We start from the raw sequence: 17,962 nt of genomic DNA, 5'->3' as shown, positions 1-17,962 counted from the left end.
TCGAACAGCCTTAAATGTAAAAAAAAAAACACCCCTACTTTTATGATGCCAATCGACAGAATGGCCAATAACTAATAACTCTTCTTAAGTAACATAGTATTTTAAAAGAAAGGAACAACGTAAAATGATTGTTTTCCTACTTGGATTGGTACGAATGGACCGATTAGATGGCTGGCCAGATCCCCGGACCTTACACCATTAGATTTCTTCTTTTGGGGATATGTGAAAGAAATGCTATACAAAAAGCGATACGAGAACGTGGGCGAGTTACAAACAGAATTGCGCCATATCATATCGAGTATTCACCATAAAATGATAAGAAAATCAACAGGCAGCGGACTCATTAAAATATTGGCGATTTGCGTAAGACAAGAGAGATCACATTTTGAGCATTTAATTAATTAATTTCCAAAAAATACCCACTTAATTTACTACTTTCTTTTAAAATACTGTGTTACTCAAAAAGAGTTATTAGTTTTTGGCCATTCTGTCTATTGGCATCATAAAAGTAGGGGTGTTTTTTTTTACATTTAAGTCAGTTCGATTCCCAGACGAGGCAAGTAATTTTCAGAAAATCTTTGAATGCAGAATTACTAACTTTTAAAAATAACATAAAGTCTTCTTTCAGTAAAATAGCCTATCTTCGATATTTAAGGTACTTTCCCTTCATGTCCCATAACTTTGGGACACCCTGTATATATTAATCTGTATGAATACAAAGAATACAATCGGATAGAGTTTATAAGAGAAAAAATTATAGTGTTTTAGTATTGAATTCTTTCAAAATTTGAGACGCGGCGGAGGACTTTCTTTTGTATATATTTATAACCTTTGGCTTTAGCAGGACTTTAAGCCTTTCGGTTCCTAATCTATGTATTTACAAACCGTGTCCCTGAGGAACTTAGTCACTGTTTGTTCTAGAGATATCTGAAGCGACTCAATGGGGACCGAGCCAAGGGCCTTCAGGAATCGAGCGGAGTTAGGATAGATCTCTCTCACTAAATCAGCTCTATCAATCTCATAGTTTTAATTGAGAATTAGAAGCATTTTTAATGTATTACAAATATAATACAATTTTCTTTAGAAAAATAACATACTATGTCATGCTTTATAGTATTGGTAAACAGTTAATAATCTTTCATACAATTTTTATCTTAGATTTGATGATTAGCATTGCTCAAACTGTAAGAGTTAGTGGTAGTTTGGTGATTTTTTTTTCGAAATGTAACGCACAAGATAGTAATGTAAGGAAATAAATAATTTTCTTCTCATATTCTGTAGACATATAATTATTTTTTGTTAAAAGAAAAGCCTTATATAAGCCGTTAAGAAATAGTTTCAATTATGCGCTATTCTGGCGATTTCTCGGGATAGCGGCCTTAAGAGCAGGCCATATGGTCTAAAACTGACTGACTGTATTTTTTACCACCGTTGTCAACTACCGCTTACTAATTTGCTTTTGCTATCAAATTTATAAAGCTGGGGATACACATGCCCGTAGCTTGTACACTAGCATACAAGCTCCTTGCAAGTGCCAGCTATAGTTATGTGTATTCGCTAACTGACATGCCTGTAACTAGAAGCTAGCTAGTTGCAAGTAGCTAGCACAACATTAGATTTTCTTGCATGCCCGTTGAGGGAGGGGCCGCGGGGGCTGCTTACTTGGCACGTGTAAACAGACGCGACAGCTACGGGCATACCAGTAGGTGACTCGTTGGTTTTGTTTAATTCACTTCGATTTTTAACCATTTCTAGCGCGTAAGAATAGGTACGAGTTCTCTCACGAACTGTCCTGTGTATACGTAATGGTATTACTGGCAATGCAAGGGCACAACTTGCGTGCCAGTATTACTCGCAAATGTATCCGCAGTGTGCTAGTTACTTGTAAATGCTAGTAACTTTCATTCCAGATTTTCTTTCGTGCCTGATTTACTGGCATGTGTACTTAATAGCATGTACGCTTATCCGACGTCTTGTAAGGCGCGGCAGCGCTCTTGTATTTCCTCAGGTGTTACAAACTGACTGACAAATTGACAAGACTGTTATCACATAGCATTAGATGATCCGTATGTGAGTTTTTCCTCTGTTTCCTTAAAAAAAACAATGGTTAATAAAGAATTAGATGAAAATAAATGCAAGTAACTTAGAAATTCTACCTAATACCTAATGAATGTCTGTCTCTGATGGCGTCAAAAATGGCTGAAATATCTAAAATGAAAACAAGGAAAATAATAAAAAAATTCTAATAGATTTTAGGCTTCACGAATAAATAAAAAGAAATTAAAGGCATTTTTTTCTCAAAATTGATTCCTTGAGAATTATTTTTGATGTCAGTTCAAACACTGGCAATGCTTTGGCAACAAATGGCGATCTAGAGAGAAGAAACGTGCAAGGAACTCTCCCAAATGAAATAAACAATTTTGTACTGTCATTGTTATTGCTATAAAATGATCATAGTCTAGACTCTGACTATCCGATCGCTTAGATATTCAGCTGTGGAGTACTAAGATTATTTAAAAAAAAAATATTATTTTAAATTAAATAATGCCTGAACAGCGACTGGGACTTTATTATTTAAAAAGTGTATTCATTTACCTTTAAAGCTACTATGTTTCTTATGAAGCCATTTTAATGTCCTAAATCTTAGCAATATCCACTTATGATTGCAAAACGTATTAATTTAATTATAATTTAAAATACTATATTTCAAAGAGTTGTAGTACTATAATTGTATTGTAAAACTTGAAACTAACGATTCGGTACTAAAGAAATAGATTCAGTGAGAGTACATAATAATAATGAAATACGCGGTCCTTCGACAAAAAGGTTTTCTAATAAAATTGTTGGATGACATCCCCTGCTAACAGAGTACCCTGACGATATGAGCGGTGGAAACATTCAATACGTAACAACGTAATATATCTCTCAGGTAATCACTCGTCTGGAACCTTTTATCGAATGAATGTTTCATTTGAATGATGTAAGTGGAACACTGAGTATCCTGAGATATATTTTTTATACTAGTGATTGAGACATATTAGACAAAAACAATTAGTTTTCATAATTGTGATTTAATATTAAATTCGTATGTGGCTTTGCTTGAAATAATCGGTGTTTGTAACATTGTTCGTATATTAACACATATCAAATTTGAACTTTAAATATAAAAATGATTAGTTTTGATAGTAATAGTTACAATATGAATCGCCTAACTAGTTGTACAGTCCAAAGTAATTGATAAATAGTATATTGTTCTTTTGTTGTACTGAAGCGAATGATGTACTTTCGTTGGCATTCGACAACTTGTCGCACGAGTTGCACATAGTAACACAAAAGTATTACAAATGCGACTATTTATGTGGGTCCATGGGCAGAGCTCCGGTGGGGTTCTTATTTATTAAATTTAATTGTCAGACGCGTTAACCTAAATTCAGTTTTGATATTTCAATTGTGTTTTTTTTGTTATTATTTTATTTATTTTAGCTATTTTATCTAAATTTGCGTGTGTCAAGTATAATTGGGGTGCGAAAAGTAAACTTTTCGCACTCAAACAACAGTTTCATTTACGAAAAATCTCATGCATAATTTTAAAATGGGCAAACGGCTGTTTTTCAACCGCAACAGCAAGTGCCAAGATACTACTTTTCCCGCATGAGTAATACGAAAAAAATTAAAAATATTATCTGCATTAAGTCGAGTTTGAAAATAAAATACTTTCTTCTAATCCCTATTATTAATTATACTCTTTAAAATTTTAAGGTATGTCAAGTGAACCAAACTGGTTCAAATAATAAAATATAATCAAATTACCAATTTGTTCACAGCCGAAGTGAATATCAGAATCTTTGTTGGAATATTGTGCATTATCGTGGTCTGCAGTCATCTCACGTACAAAGGATATCTCTTCGATATCTTTTGTACTATAACAACTGACTTCATTGATTGAGCTGCATACCTGAAGACTCCACACCCAATACTTGCACAATGACCTCACATAATAAGGTATCTACAAATTTCCTTTTACATTTAGTATTAAATGTAAGCGATTTATAATAATTTCACAACCAAAATTAAACATTGCATTAAAATTTTACATACTGTATTTTTATCAACACTATATATTTATTATTATGTATTATTGAGTTGCTACTTCTTCTCATTAGCTCAACCCTTTACGAAGTAGCAGTATATTCAATAAGAAAAATATTTTTTTGACATTCACAAGTGTCTTTTCCCTTTTCACTTTTGAGTCTGAACTATAACTGCCGTAGGCCACGCTTAGTACGGTTTATATACCCCCGGATCTGTTCTATTTTCAAAATGATTCTCCCATTCCATCTTTAAATTTAAATTGTACTGGTGTGCCCATGCATGCTTACTTGCCTTGAAACTAATTCGTTTTGTATATTATAACAACCTTTATAAAATACTCTATTGATTGAAAAGTGTGGCAGTTGATTATTTTGTATGTTCTTTTCACTCTACTTTTTCCTAAAATATGGAACATAATAGGTTGGTATTTGTAGATTTAGTAGTTTAAAAGAAATATTTATAGTGACGATTAGAAAGCGCTTAATTTAAGACCAATTGAATTAAGTTTATTTGACTTTGACTTTGAATCTTGACCCGACCTTTTTATTTAATTGTTTATTATTCTAAATTATTAAAAAATTTCTTCAATACAGATTAGATTGAATATCATGATAATTAATTATATTAAACCATTAAAAACTACATTCGGAACAACAAACAATCATTAAAATGTTATACATTTGTGAAAATGGCCTTTTAATTGTGAATCTCAGTAACTTTTGCACTTAGCACAAGCGTTTACAGTTAAATAAAGGAATTCCATTACTTTTATCGCACTTAATGTAGTTTGTGCAAAGAAAGTGGAATATATCATAGTGCACAACTGTAATTCATTTCAGTTCATTCTAATATTAACGTAAATATATTAAAAAAAAATACACCTATGTTTACAATGTATATTAAGAACTAATATAAAAAAAATCAAATTTCTATATTTGTTAGTAAAATATATACAAAATTACTTATTATAGCAATTTACCATTAAGCCTTATATATATGTAGGTCTCAGAAAACTTATTTCTACAACCCTATCTACGTGTTGAGGGATAAAACTTTATTATGCTTAAAACTAATACATAAGGTCTGTGGGGGAAAATCCAGGAAACTGGGAAAACCTGGCTATTTGCTATCTGATTATTCATGAAGCTATACACATAAAGTAGATCAACGGTGTATAGCCGTAGGTAAGGTACGTTTACCAACACCTGGTAAAAAGAAAGAAAGTGAAAATATTTATTGGAATTTAATTTATAAAATTCTTGTGTCCTGGTGTTTGTTACCAAATTCCTCTGAAACGGCTGAACCTATTTGTACGTAATATTGTGTGCATATCAGTTAAGTCTAAGAATCCAACATCTATTTTTCATATCCCTAAATGATAAGGGTTACCCACCCCTAAATGTTTCAATTATTGATTTTTTTTTATTACTTTTTATGGCAATACAACGTTTGCTGGGTAGTATTTCAATAAAATTCAATTCATCTATCATAATCGTGTTGTTAAGTAGTACTCACAAGATATTAAATGTTTTTACAAGCCCAAGGTCTTTTAACAGATTAGGTATTGTCATAATATTTTTACTTGGTAATCTTATGCACAACTCAAAATGAACATAAAACAAAATGCCCATAAACCTAACGGGGGTTTTTCTTGTAATCGAATTGATTGAAAAACTATTTAAATATTATGTAGTTAGTTTTCTCTAATTCTCTACATAAATAAATTTAATAATCAATTGGCAATCTACATGTCATATTTTACGGTTATTGCTGTTTTTTTGTCTGTAGCAGTCGAGTTAAAAGGGCCTTTTCGTATTATCTATGGTGTTTTAGTAACTATTATATTAGTAAGTAGTAACACTTACATTTGTTTGAATAAAATACAATTACTACATTCATTAGTAATAGTCAATATACAATCTGTGGATATAAACATGAATAATGTATGTTTGTAAAAAAAATATAGAATTGTTTAAATCAGCTAATGATCTAAATCCGCGGAACTGACGTGATCACGAAAGACTCGTTCTACATGATGTTCCCAAAATTACTAAATATAATAAAAGTTGTGTATGAAATTGTGTTCGTGTTTATAATAAGTTACCGAGTAGCACTAAAAATTTAAATTCTAGATTATTTAAGAATAAGCTACATAGTGGGCTAAATGCTTATAATTTTTATAGTGTTAAGGAATTCATGGATACGAAATTCTGATATTCATTGTATTAAATTAAATATTTGCATGCTAGGAATAGTGCTAGCAAAACATAGAAGCTGTTTAATGTAATATTTTAATACCATTGTATACTATGTTTTTTGCAAATAAATATATTATTATTATAATTAAAGCTAAAAATGGCTAAATATGTGTGACTGCCCTTCTTTAGATGTGTTAAAATTATGTAGTCTCTATTGTTTATATTATCCAACAAAGAGCTAGCTTGGTTCAAAACAAAAGTGCCAACATAAGTTTTATAAACAGAACCCAAACATGTGAAAAGAAATAAGAAGTTATGTGACCTGAGCCACGACGTTAGAATCAAGATTCAAGAAATATACAAATAAAATTTGAAAACATTATTTTATGAGAGACGTGGGACTCAAGCCCACGACCTCTCACGTCCCGTGCGAGTGCTCTTCCAACTGAGCTAACAGTTCGAGTGGCGAATCGTCATAAAATCTTGTATGCTTTGTTCAACACTCAAGCAAGAGCTACATCTCAAGTCAATTTCCTAATGTGCAAATATTGGGGTTGAGCAGGTCCTGTAGATGAAGCCACAACCTGGGAGTTGAACAAAGCATACAAGATTTTATGACAATACGTCACTCGAAACGTTAGCTCAGTTGGAAGAGCACTCGTACGGAACGCGAGAGGTCGTGGGTTTGAGTCCCGCATCGTTCTTAAAATTTTGTTTTCAAATGAGTGAGGTTATGACTTCAAAAACATAACAAATTGTTCAAGAAAATATTAAAGCTTCTTTGACAAAGGAGGCTTTACTATACTTTACTTTATATATCACTAAAACAATACTTGGCATTACTTTTAAACTAACTTTATTGCAGGTAAGTTAATTTTCCCATAAAGTTTATTATGCTTTCAATCGTTAACGGCCCTTTATAATTTTGTAATAAAAATTTAGAACTTTTAAACGCGTTAAAAACTCCCTTTAGTGATATTGTATATTATGAATATTGCCTTAATTTTTCATTTTATAGAAGTTGAACGTGTAAAATATTAAATGAAGCTGTAAATTTATTTACATTACAAAGATTGTAAAAACATTATTAAAATTTGTGGTATTGAAGTAGCGCCGACGGATAGCAGTCAAATAGTGTATACAAAATAAATGTGCAGATTTATCTGCCAGCATAGTAATTATAAAAATTGTTTTATTTTTTTTATATTGACACTTTTACACAAATTATCTTGCCCCAAACTAGGCATAGCCTGCACTTTGGGTATAAGAAGGATATATTTAATACAATATACTAATAAACTTTTAAACATACACAAATACATATAAACATCCATGACTCGGAAGCAAACATCCATATTCATCATATAAATTATTGCATCTACCGGGATACAAACCGTCATGGGTTTGAATTCCTAGTTAGAACAAAAAATGTTCTTGAAAGATGAACAAATGATAAAATGGCCACCATTCAAATAAAATGTTTCTGCTAGCTTTGGCACTTAAAATTGAAAAGAAAAAATATATATTTTACTCATAATAATTGTGCTCTTAAAGAAATTTCATTGAAAATATTACAGCGGGTGTTGAGGTCACGAACGCTGATGGTCTCTTACAGCGGAAAGTTTTGTTGGCAAGAAACGACTTGGCAAATCATATTTAATAATACAATGCACAGCTTTTGGTACTTGAAGTGAAATTATATTAACAACACAATTAATGTATTGTCAGTTTTGGCTGAACAATATGAGAAAACACCTATTATTATTATATGGACGTATATTTTTGTGTAGTTTTAAACTTTGTAAAATAATAACTAAAGATATTAGAATACCTCGATTTTTTTCAAAACAGATTTATTAAGAATTGTTGAGCGAAGCGAAGCTCCCACCGGGTGACTCCAATCGATGTCAGTGTTAAATTATTACTCGGCAATTTCTGCACTGATTTTATTTATAATTTTTGAACTCATAGAAAGCGACTTGATTCAATTTATTTATTATTAAAGATTGAGCTGATTGATCAAATCTTGTTTGATTGATTTTGTTTTGTTTGTGTACACAGACCTTAGTTTATCTCGCTTCGCTCAAATATACACCGCAGCGAAGCGGTAGGACGAGCGAATGCGGCATCCTAGTACTATATATATCTCTAATATATAAAATTCTCGTGTCATGGTGTTAAGCATTGAACTCCTCCGAAATGGCTTGACCGATTCTCATAAAATTTTGAGTGCATATTGGGGTCTGAGAATCGGACAACATCTATTTTTCATCCCCCTAAATGTTAAGGGTGATCCACACGATTTTTTTTTTTTAATTTTTTAGACATTTTCTTTTAAATTTGATTATGAGTCAGCATTAAAAAATACATACAACTTCAAATTTTCACCCATCTATGATCAACAGTTACTTTTGTATCGCGATTTTAATATCGGCAATACAGGGCTTGCAGGGTCAGCTAGTATATATATATATATATATATCATATATATATCAGACCTACTCAATATGCTCACAAAATTTCAAAACTGAGAATCGGCCAACATCTGGGTCAGCTAGTATATATATATATATATATATATACTAGCTTAGTATATATAAGAGTTATGTTTTCCATCTATGGCAACAAGTTACGATACATTCACCTGATGGTAATTGATAGGCCCTGCCCGTTACAATGCGGTGCCACTCTGGATTCTTGAAAAGCCCAAAAAAAAGCGGCACATCAATTGCACTTCCAGACATCACATGTTACATTACTGCTTCACGGCAGAATAGGTGCCGATGTGGTGCCAATAATCTAGCCGGCATCCTGTGCAAAGGAGCCTCGCACTGGTACCTAAAAGCCTATAGTGATTTGATAATCACTCATAAATATTTGAATTTGAATCTATCAATGTTTCAAACAAATGTATCACCGTTTAATAATATTTTATAAAGGAATTCACAACATTATATTTTATCATGTTGGTGTTATTGTTATTATAAGTGGTGAAAGAAGATTGTTTTACAAACGAGTTAACGGTCTATCAAAGGCCATTAATGCCCCGTTACGTGGATGTTATCTTACAAACCAACACACGTTACGAGCTTAGTAGCTCGAGCTCGAGGACATTAGTCCATATATATCTGTCGTTATATTAAAATACAGATCCTCCTTGTTTTAAGATTAAAATAATTCCAAATACATACTATAGTATAAGTTAGGCTGAGTTTTTACTGGTCAATTTTTCAAAATCGCTTTCAATTTTGAATGAATCTGAACATGGAAGAATAGAAATGACAATGAAACTAAATAGTTTAATTTTTCGAATTACTATACCCAATGTATCAATAAAAATAAAAATAAATATTCAAGAATTGAGACACGAAGAAAGAAAACACACATGCTATATATAAGCTTAGTTATAGTACGTTTGGTAATAAATGAAGATTTTATACCAAAGTTGTAAAGTAAAGTATGTCATCGGCCTCATGTAGGACCGTAGTCAAACTAGTACCGTAGTACATATACTACGCCGTAGTAACTACGGTATAGCAAGTTCAAGTTGAGTCCTGAGTAAATTGAGGGATTCAAGCCAATCGTGACTGGGGCAGACTTTATTCCAGAGGTGAATACTTACACCTTCTGAGAGGTAACAAATAAAGAACTACAAAAATATACATCTATTTAGTAGTCATTCATAAGATATATTATATATATAATATCTATCGTACACAAAAATGACAATATAATATATAACAAAAAAAAAATTAACACTTCAGAACTATTACAATTATTTTACATTAAAAAGTTTATCTCTCAGAAAAATCAACTTTCATCCATAATTTCAACGACTGTCTTACGAATTTTCGATCAGGTTACGTGTCCTGGCGTGAGTTTAACATTTTATACCCATCCCAAGAATAGTGTTCACTTCGAAGAGGTTTCCACTTCCAAAAGGCTTCGGGACACCTCCGCTTTTACTGTTGACGAGTTAGGGTGCTTCTCCGTCCAAGTTTTTTTCCACTATTAATTTCTCGTTGCATCACTATTCTTAGAAGCTTAGCGCAAATTAATTTATTTTTTATTGATTTTATTTCCTATTCAGTTTTTAACTTTAATAATTTAAAAATTACAATTGATTATGAATTTTTTGGAAAGTGTTTTTAAAATTTGTTGCAAAAGAGCACTTTTGATCTTATTTCCTAGAATATAATTACATATTCTCTCTGTAAGACATCAATTTTTATAAATCAGGTTTGCTTTAATAACAATTAAGTTAAATTAAAAATAAATGTCAGCTTAAAATTCCAGCAGAGCCTTTGGTTCTTAAAAGTGTGAAGTAGGCTAACGATCCAGATAGTCATTATCAGCGGAAAATCTCCCACTCCCCCACTCCCCCACTCCCCCACTCCCCCACTCCCCCACTCCCCCACTCCACCCTCAGACACCTCAAGGTTTGCTCGTGGGAGTTACGAGACTGTTGCCGTTGCTTTATTTACTATAGTTTTACTTTTTTATCCTCGAACATGATGTATAATGTTATAATGATGAATTAAAATATAATAGGAGATACACCCTTTCAAACAAATCTCATCAATATCACATTATTCATTTACGACAAAGAAATGACAAAAGTTACGCTTTTTAACATTTACCACCACTTTTTCGGGAAAGTTTGAGTTTCAAGGAGAAGAAATGGCAAGAAACTCACCACCAGTCTATTAAATGAACATTTAATTACAATCAATGTAAAGTGAGGCAAAAATAATCAAGCGTCAAACACTCAATGCCGTACACGAGTGTCACAGTACTATCACTTGACTAATGGCAATCACAGACTGAAAACATAAAGTTTCAACTTATTTGTAGATTTATTAAATACTTATTTATTCAAAACATTTCAAGTAGGTGACAGTGAGGGCATACTAATTGCTACGGCACAACATGACGAGGTCACCTCAAATTGGATTACGGGCAAGATTTTACTAAAACACCGTGAAAATTTAAGTATTTTCTTAAAATAGCTTTTCACAGTTTACTTCAAAAATAATAAACTTAAAATGAAATAGAAACATTTTTAAAGACCTTAAAATATAAAACAGTGAAAGATTTTTCAAATTTTATTAGCCTCATTAAGGTCTTCGTCCACCGAGCATTGAAAAAGCGTAGCGTTTTAACAAAATATAGAAAATTCCACAATGTAGAATCTGTTCAGTGAACATAATATTATTATTAAAAGAAAATATGATTGTATTAAGGCGAACAATGAAGCAATGTACAATAACAATACAACTTAGTTACTGTCCATCATTTCTTTATTTTATCTGTATTTATATATTTTATTATCCAATCAGTAGATATTCAGTTATGAGTACGTTGAAATATTAGTGCTAATAGACGAACGAAACATTAGTAATATGCTAAGGCTCTTATCATCATAACGGTAATTGCTTATCGGATTTATTTTATTTATTACATTTTGTGAAATGAATTCATGAAAATTGATTTTTTAATCATCAAGAACATACAAAAAGGAGGAGTTTGTCGGCTTTATTAAAATTTATTTGTCTGGTTGTATCTTAGAATTTAGTAAGTTGGAAGAACTCTTAAAATGTTATAGTATTAAGTAATAACACAAACATTAATGGTATACAGAATGTTTGATTTGGTGAAGCGGGGTTGATAAACGAGACCACGAATGAAGACCAGAAACAGTTTTATAACATTATATTATACTAGCTGACCCGAAAGACGCTTCAGTCGATGGAAAAAAATCTAAGTATTCGGGAAAAATGTAGTCTAAAGCCATCGGAAACGTGTTAGTGTGTGTGAGTTAGTGAGTTAAAAATGAAACAAAAACGTATTTCCGAATGATTTTATAATATTAATATTATGTAGTACTAAATGATAAGGATTAATATCGTAATTAAGTAAAAATCTTTTAAATTTCTGCATTAGTATTGCCAATATTTTGAATTATTAATGGATCTAATTTGTTATCCTTAAGAGATAGACATCGGACTTTTCTGACCTCCCAGACGGCTTAATTTTTCCGAAACCTCAAATAAATATCATTTATGTATAAAAATATGTATACAAAAACTTAATAAATTATTTACTCAAACCTTCCTTGAGGAAAATACTATCCATTGGTGAAAACAGCATGGAAATCGGTGCAGTAGTTTTTGAGTTTATAGCGAACAGACAGACAGATAGACGCGGCAGAGGACATTGTTTTATAATATGTAGTGATAGTGATTTCACGGATGCCGAAAAGATAATATTTTCACAATTTATATTTGAAAAGACGTTGTTCATTTAAATAGAAAAAGAAAAAAATATTACGAAATAAAGTCCTTTCCAAAAACTAAAATTATACATTAGCAGAGCGTGGTTTCGATCCACGGACCTCTGGGTTATGGGCCCAGCACGCTTCCACTGCGCCACTCTGCTTATACTTATTCATATGAAATTGTATTATTAATTCACTTGATAATCACGACGTGTTTTTGATATAGTTTGATGAGCAATTTGACAACGAACGGCAATAGATATGCTTGCACAGACGACCTTCACTGCAGATGTAGTAGTAGAATCTGACTTTAAGCTCAAATTTTCAACATCATTTCAAAATTAGCAACATCATGAAATACACGGCTTATCCCCTGTCCCTTAGATTAAGGATTCGTCTCCGCTGCGCTCCAACTAGATACCTCAGCCGTGGTCGCAATGTGTGGTAGTTTATATTACGCTCAAGTGGGCATACTCGAGCCAGTCTCGAACAATGTGTGACGTTGACGTACCACATGTTCTGTTAACCTTTGCTAATAATTGAATCTAAAAAGACGGATTGCGTAATAAAACTTTGTAAAAAGAATACTACAAGAAATAAGAAAGACACTGGGATCACATGTCATCAGTAAGTATTTAGATTTTTCTATTAATTTCAATGTAAAATAACACGGTACGTGTGTTACAATATTTTAAAGCTGCCATTGTGTGTCAAGATGCCAAGCATACAAGCATCTAATAGTTCCCGTGATAAAAAAAGCTATTGTTCTTAGGTAGTGCGGTGTCTAGTTGGAGCTCAGCGTAGACCAATCATCAATCTAAGTGAGCAACATAATAAAATACAAGTATTTTCCTGTCCATTTTATGCAATGTGATTTAATCAATTTCGTCATAATCTTTTGGTTGAGTTTTTTGGTGTGAGAATGTCATATAGCCTGAACTCGTTTAACTCATTAACCCGTAAAAATGTTCAATAGCGTTATTCGTATGTGGCAGATTTATTGAAAGATGAATACGATAAAAAGTTAATAATTGGAAAACCTTCCGAGCACTTCCGAAATCTTTTTCCTCGAAAGCCCGCTGAGTTTCTTGCGCCCATTCTTCTCAGGCAGTCTCTTTTGAATGGGTGGTAGTTTTTGACGTCCAATTCCAGTTAGCTAGAAGTGCAAAACTTTTAGTGTGCCCCTTGAAATATTGTTAAAATCGAAAGGTTTCATTATGTAATGTATATATTTTATTTATATTGAGCAAACCGATTAGCATCTCGGGTTCGAGTGCCGCATCGTACATAAATTTTGTATATAAATTTAATTTGTGTAACATCTTATTTTTGTATTTTATAAAACTTTAATGAAATGCATACAAAATTGTTTCTTATACACGACATAAAAAGCAATAATTTCTGCATTCAAGTAAAGTTATTATGCTACTAGAGTGAATTTCGAATAAAGTGGAATTTTCTCGACAGTTTCCAACGAATTTGTAAGCAGTTTACATTTCACAATTGTCTATAGTCGGGCTTTAGTTATTCTTCTTTCTAACTAATACGAAAGATGGAACATACTGAAATGCATGAGTTTCTCTCCCATTCTCTCAGTACTATTTTATCTTTGAAATGTACAATATTTTTAAAGACCGTACCACCGAATTTGATCCGTTTTTTGATGTTAAAAATTATATGTATTAAAACGAAATTTTCTGAGGTGACTGTTTTTTAAACGACAGATTTTCGAATACATATTTATATCCTATCCTTAGCCATAAAATCTCAAAACTAAGAGCATCAATGCCGTTTGATTTATTAATGGCGGTGTGGTTACTTTTTTCATTATTTACTGTTTAGAAGATGTCCAATTTACAGCTGTAACAAAAACCAAAGTCAAAACTTTTAAAATATAATTCTCAGTTACACTACAGTTAATGATAAATATTTCACCAGGTAATAACACCCAGAAAGAGATTGGGACAGTTTTCTTGATTTCCATACGGATCGAAGCCGTGCAAAGGTTTTTCGTGCTTTGACGATCCGTGATGTGATATTTCCGTGAGTCGAAAGCCTATCTATGATAACATAGCATCTTGGACGGTATTTATAGTAAAGTGATGCCTCTCCAGTTGTTGCATAGGCTGAGGTACATCTTTTTTGGAGCTGTGATAAGAAGACTTTCATCCCAATCATCTGTTGAGTCTTCGTTTCCCCATATGAGTTGGAGGAGGGGCGTCTGCGCATTTTCGGCTAATACCATGTCTGCTTTAAGCATTTCCGCGATTATGAGATCAGTTCTTGCCAGTAGTAGTAGCTGCCTGCACACTCTTCAATCCTGGCGTGTACTGCAATATATATTATTACGGATTTGCCAGTATTGCTGCCTGATATCTTCCTTTACACTTGCGTCTCTCCCTTCTTCTTGCAATGAAGTCCCAAGTTATTTGTTACCATAACCAAAAGACCTTGTTTCATGCAACTTAGGTGCATTATAATTATTTCATAAGCAATGCAAGGCAGTTATTATTTTTTCATATTTTTATCTAGACAATTTTTAACAAATTTATCGATCGAGGCATAAATCATAATTATTTAAAATATTAAATTTATTCCTAAATTTATTACAAAGTATTTAACTTGTCATAAATATGGTGGTGATCTTTAAAATTATTATTGCTTCTATAGCAATTTATCACTCTTAAGCAATAAAACGTCATTGCTCTTAAGAGTAACAATACTTTCGTTTCTATTATATGTACCAATGTCGAAATATTACCAAAAACAGAGATAAACATTAAATACCCTCACCCTCACAATAATTGTTAATGTGATTTCGTTAATGAAATTAAATTATTGTGCAGCCGAAAACAATTGAGTAACAGGTGTGATAGGAACATTAAATAGTGTTAATATCCATTTAATTATCGTTCTGCGAAATTGAAAATAGCACGGATAGAACCGCAAATTACTAACTCATGCAGCTAGGTATTAATTAATTTAATGTGTTGAAAACTAGCTTTAACATAGTAATTTTAATATAACTAACAATAGTAAGCGTTTTAGCCTTATTTTAGTAACACGTTATATGAGATCTAAACATAATATTTTGCTTCTATAGAGTTTCGCAAAACTAACTTGTAAAAAGTAAATTGAATAAAAATAGTTTCAAAATATTTACCGTAGCATAAAGAGAGAGAAAAATCTAAACTCTATAGAATTTACTTTTATAATGAATTCTTAAGATAAATATAATATTATTACAAACTATATTGTTTGGAAAGAAAGAAATAAAAACACAAATTTTAAAGTTTTGTGCCATAATAATTGTGATGCCTGTGATTAGTTTTTTTTAGTGATCTCAACAGAGTATTAATTTACTTTTAGAAAATTTAAATAATTTTTTTTAATTAATTTGTATTGCGTTCAGTAAAACAATAATTTTTTTAACAATACAAAACTGCATTGATTATATATTTTTTTTTGTTAATTCATCTAAAAAGGTAGAGAGGTAAGTATGTATTTTTTTTCTTAATGTTTTAAAGACAAATAAATACTATATATAAGTATTTAATCAGTATAAAAATTACATTAGTACTCGATGGTTACTAAAACATATAATAACGATCATTTTTAATTGTGATATTCTTAATTAAGCATCGACCTGTTTGCTTGTTTATCGTCCAACATCAAATAAAGTTAAAGTTAAATTAAAAATACTAATTGTAGCTCAGCAAATATACATTTTAGAAATACATTGAGAAAGATTTTTTACACGGAACACTATTTTATTGCCTATCCTATCAAAAAAACCAACGATGCTTTTAAGTTATTATGATTATTTAAATAGAACAATGCCTCACTATGACAAAAGAAGGTATTTTACAATTTTCTTCCCAACAAATCACTCAACCGTAGAGTCTGATAAATGACAAATAGAAGAGAACTCCAATTACGTTGTCGAAATGTAGCATCAATTTGATAAAAGGTTTGGGCGAGCCAATACACGAGAGAGGGATCACGAAACGTCCAACAATCATTTTACGAAACATTCAGTTGAGCTGATCTGCTGTCGGTGTGTCTCTTATTGATCGATTTTCATTCCAAGCTATCTAAATAGTTTTAATACGTACTTCCGCTATTACATAGTAATATAGTAACGGAGTACGCTACAGTAAGGCATTTTTTTTCTCAAAATTCATACAATTCTTTTTAATATCATTTCTAATATACTACATACTACTACCGCTTCGGAAACTAATGGCGCTTTGAGAGAAAAGAAGCGGCACAAGAACCTCTCCCAGCATTCTTTTTTTGCGCTCTTTTCAATAAAAATATACAATATTGGACAGTCATTTCTATCGCTCTAAAATAATCACAATCTAGCCCCAGGCTGTCCGATCACTTAGATATTCAGCTGTGTAGTAATAGAATTTACGACAGAGCCATTTTTTAAAAAACATTTAAATATATTTATAGATAATGCCTGAACAGTGGCTGGGACTTTATTATAAAAGAGCATACATTTACCCTTAAAGCTATTGTGTATCTTATGAAGCCTACTAAAATTAGTTACAAGCAATCCCTTATTTCTAGTGTTGTAATAATGAAAATCACTATTAAGAGCAAAAAGCCTAAGCCAAGTAATTGTTCCCTACGCTGTTACATAAAGTGGTATTATTTTCTTAAAAGTTACTTAAGATAATAATATGGTACTAGGGGCCTCAGTATGTACAACTTTTGGATTGTTTATTCATTTGGCTTTCAAATTAAAGATAAGAATTAGAGATTTTTGAATGCGAGTTCCAGCATGGAGCTAACGGCAGCAGAAACAGCTTGCAAAATAAATCCTGAGCTTGGAAATAATATGGCTAAATAGTAGATGAAACTTCGACTTGAAGAATGAACCTCGAGAAAAATAATTACTGTCAAACTACTAACTATTGGCATCATCATCATTCATCATCCATTTTAATTCTACATACAGGAACCCTTCGGCATGTACTCGATCAACCCGTTAATTCAGTCACGAAAGCATCTGCAACTTTTCTGACTCCATTGACGATATGTCTTTATCACTAATCCTTCACATTCGTCTATACTCAAAATTTAATACTAAGTAATGAGAAAGTGTTATTAGATTTGGTATTAGTTGATTAGTATAACTGTTAAATTATAAACATAATAATATAATTATGTTGTTACCAATAGTATCTATATTTTTCAACCTATTACATATCAGTTACGATAAATATAAAAAAGATGTTTTTCCCTGCACTACGAAACTCATAGATAAATAACACTTCACAAAATTATAGCAAAATTACCCTAAATACAGAGCAAAGTTAACAAATTTGCGACAATTCATCACCCGCCCCGGGCGGGACTTATCTGTATCCACGCGAGCATCAGT

At 31.7% G+C, this 17,962-nt stretch overlaps 1 non-coding gene across 1 annotated transcript; it reads right to left on the bottom strand.

Moving 5' to 3' along the window:
* Positions 1-12,656: 12,656 nt before the first annotated feature.
* On the bottom strand, positions 12,657-12,728 carry Trnam-cau (transfer RNA methionine (anticodon CAU)). The gene has a single exon. It is a non-coding gene; the product is annotated as a tRNA-Met (tRNA).
* Between the last annotated feature and the right edge of the window lie 5,234 nt (positions 12,729-17,962).

This window comes from Leptidea sinapis, chromosome 37 (genome assembly GCF_905404315.1).
Source record: "Leptidea sinapis chromosome 37, ilLepSina1.1, whole genome shotgun sequence".
In the NCBI taxonomy this organism is placed as follows: Eukaryota; Metazoa; Arthropoda; class Insecta; order Lepidoptera; family Pieridae; genus Leptidea; species Leptidea sinapis.
Note: the sequence above shows the minus strand (reverse complement) of the source record. Positions and strands in the feature narration are given on the sequence as shown.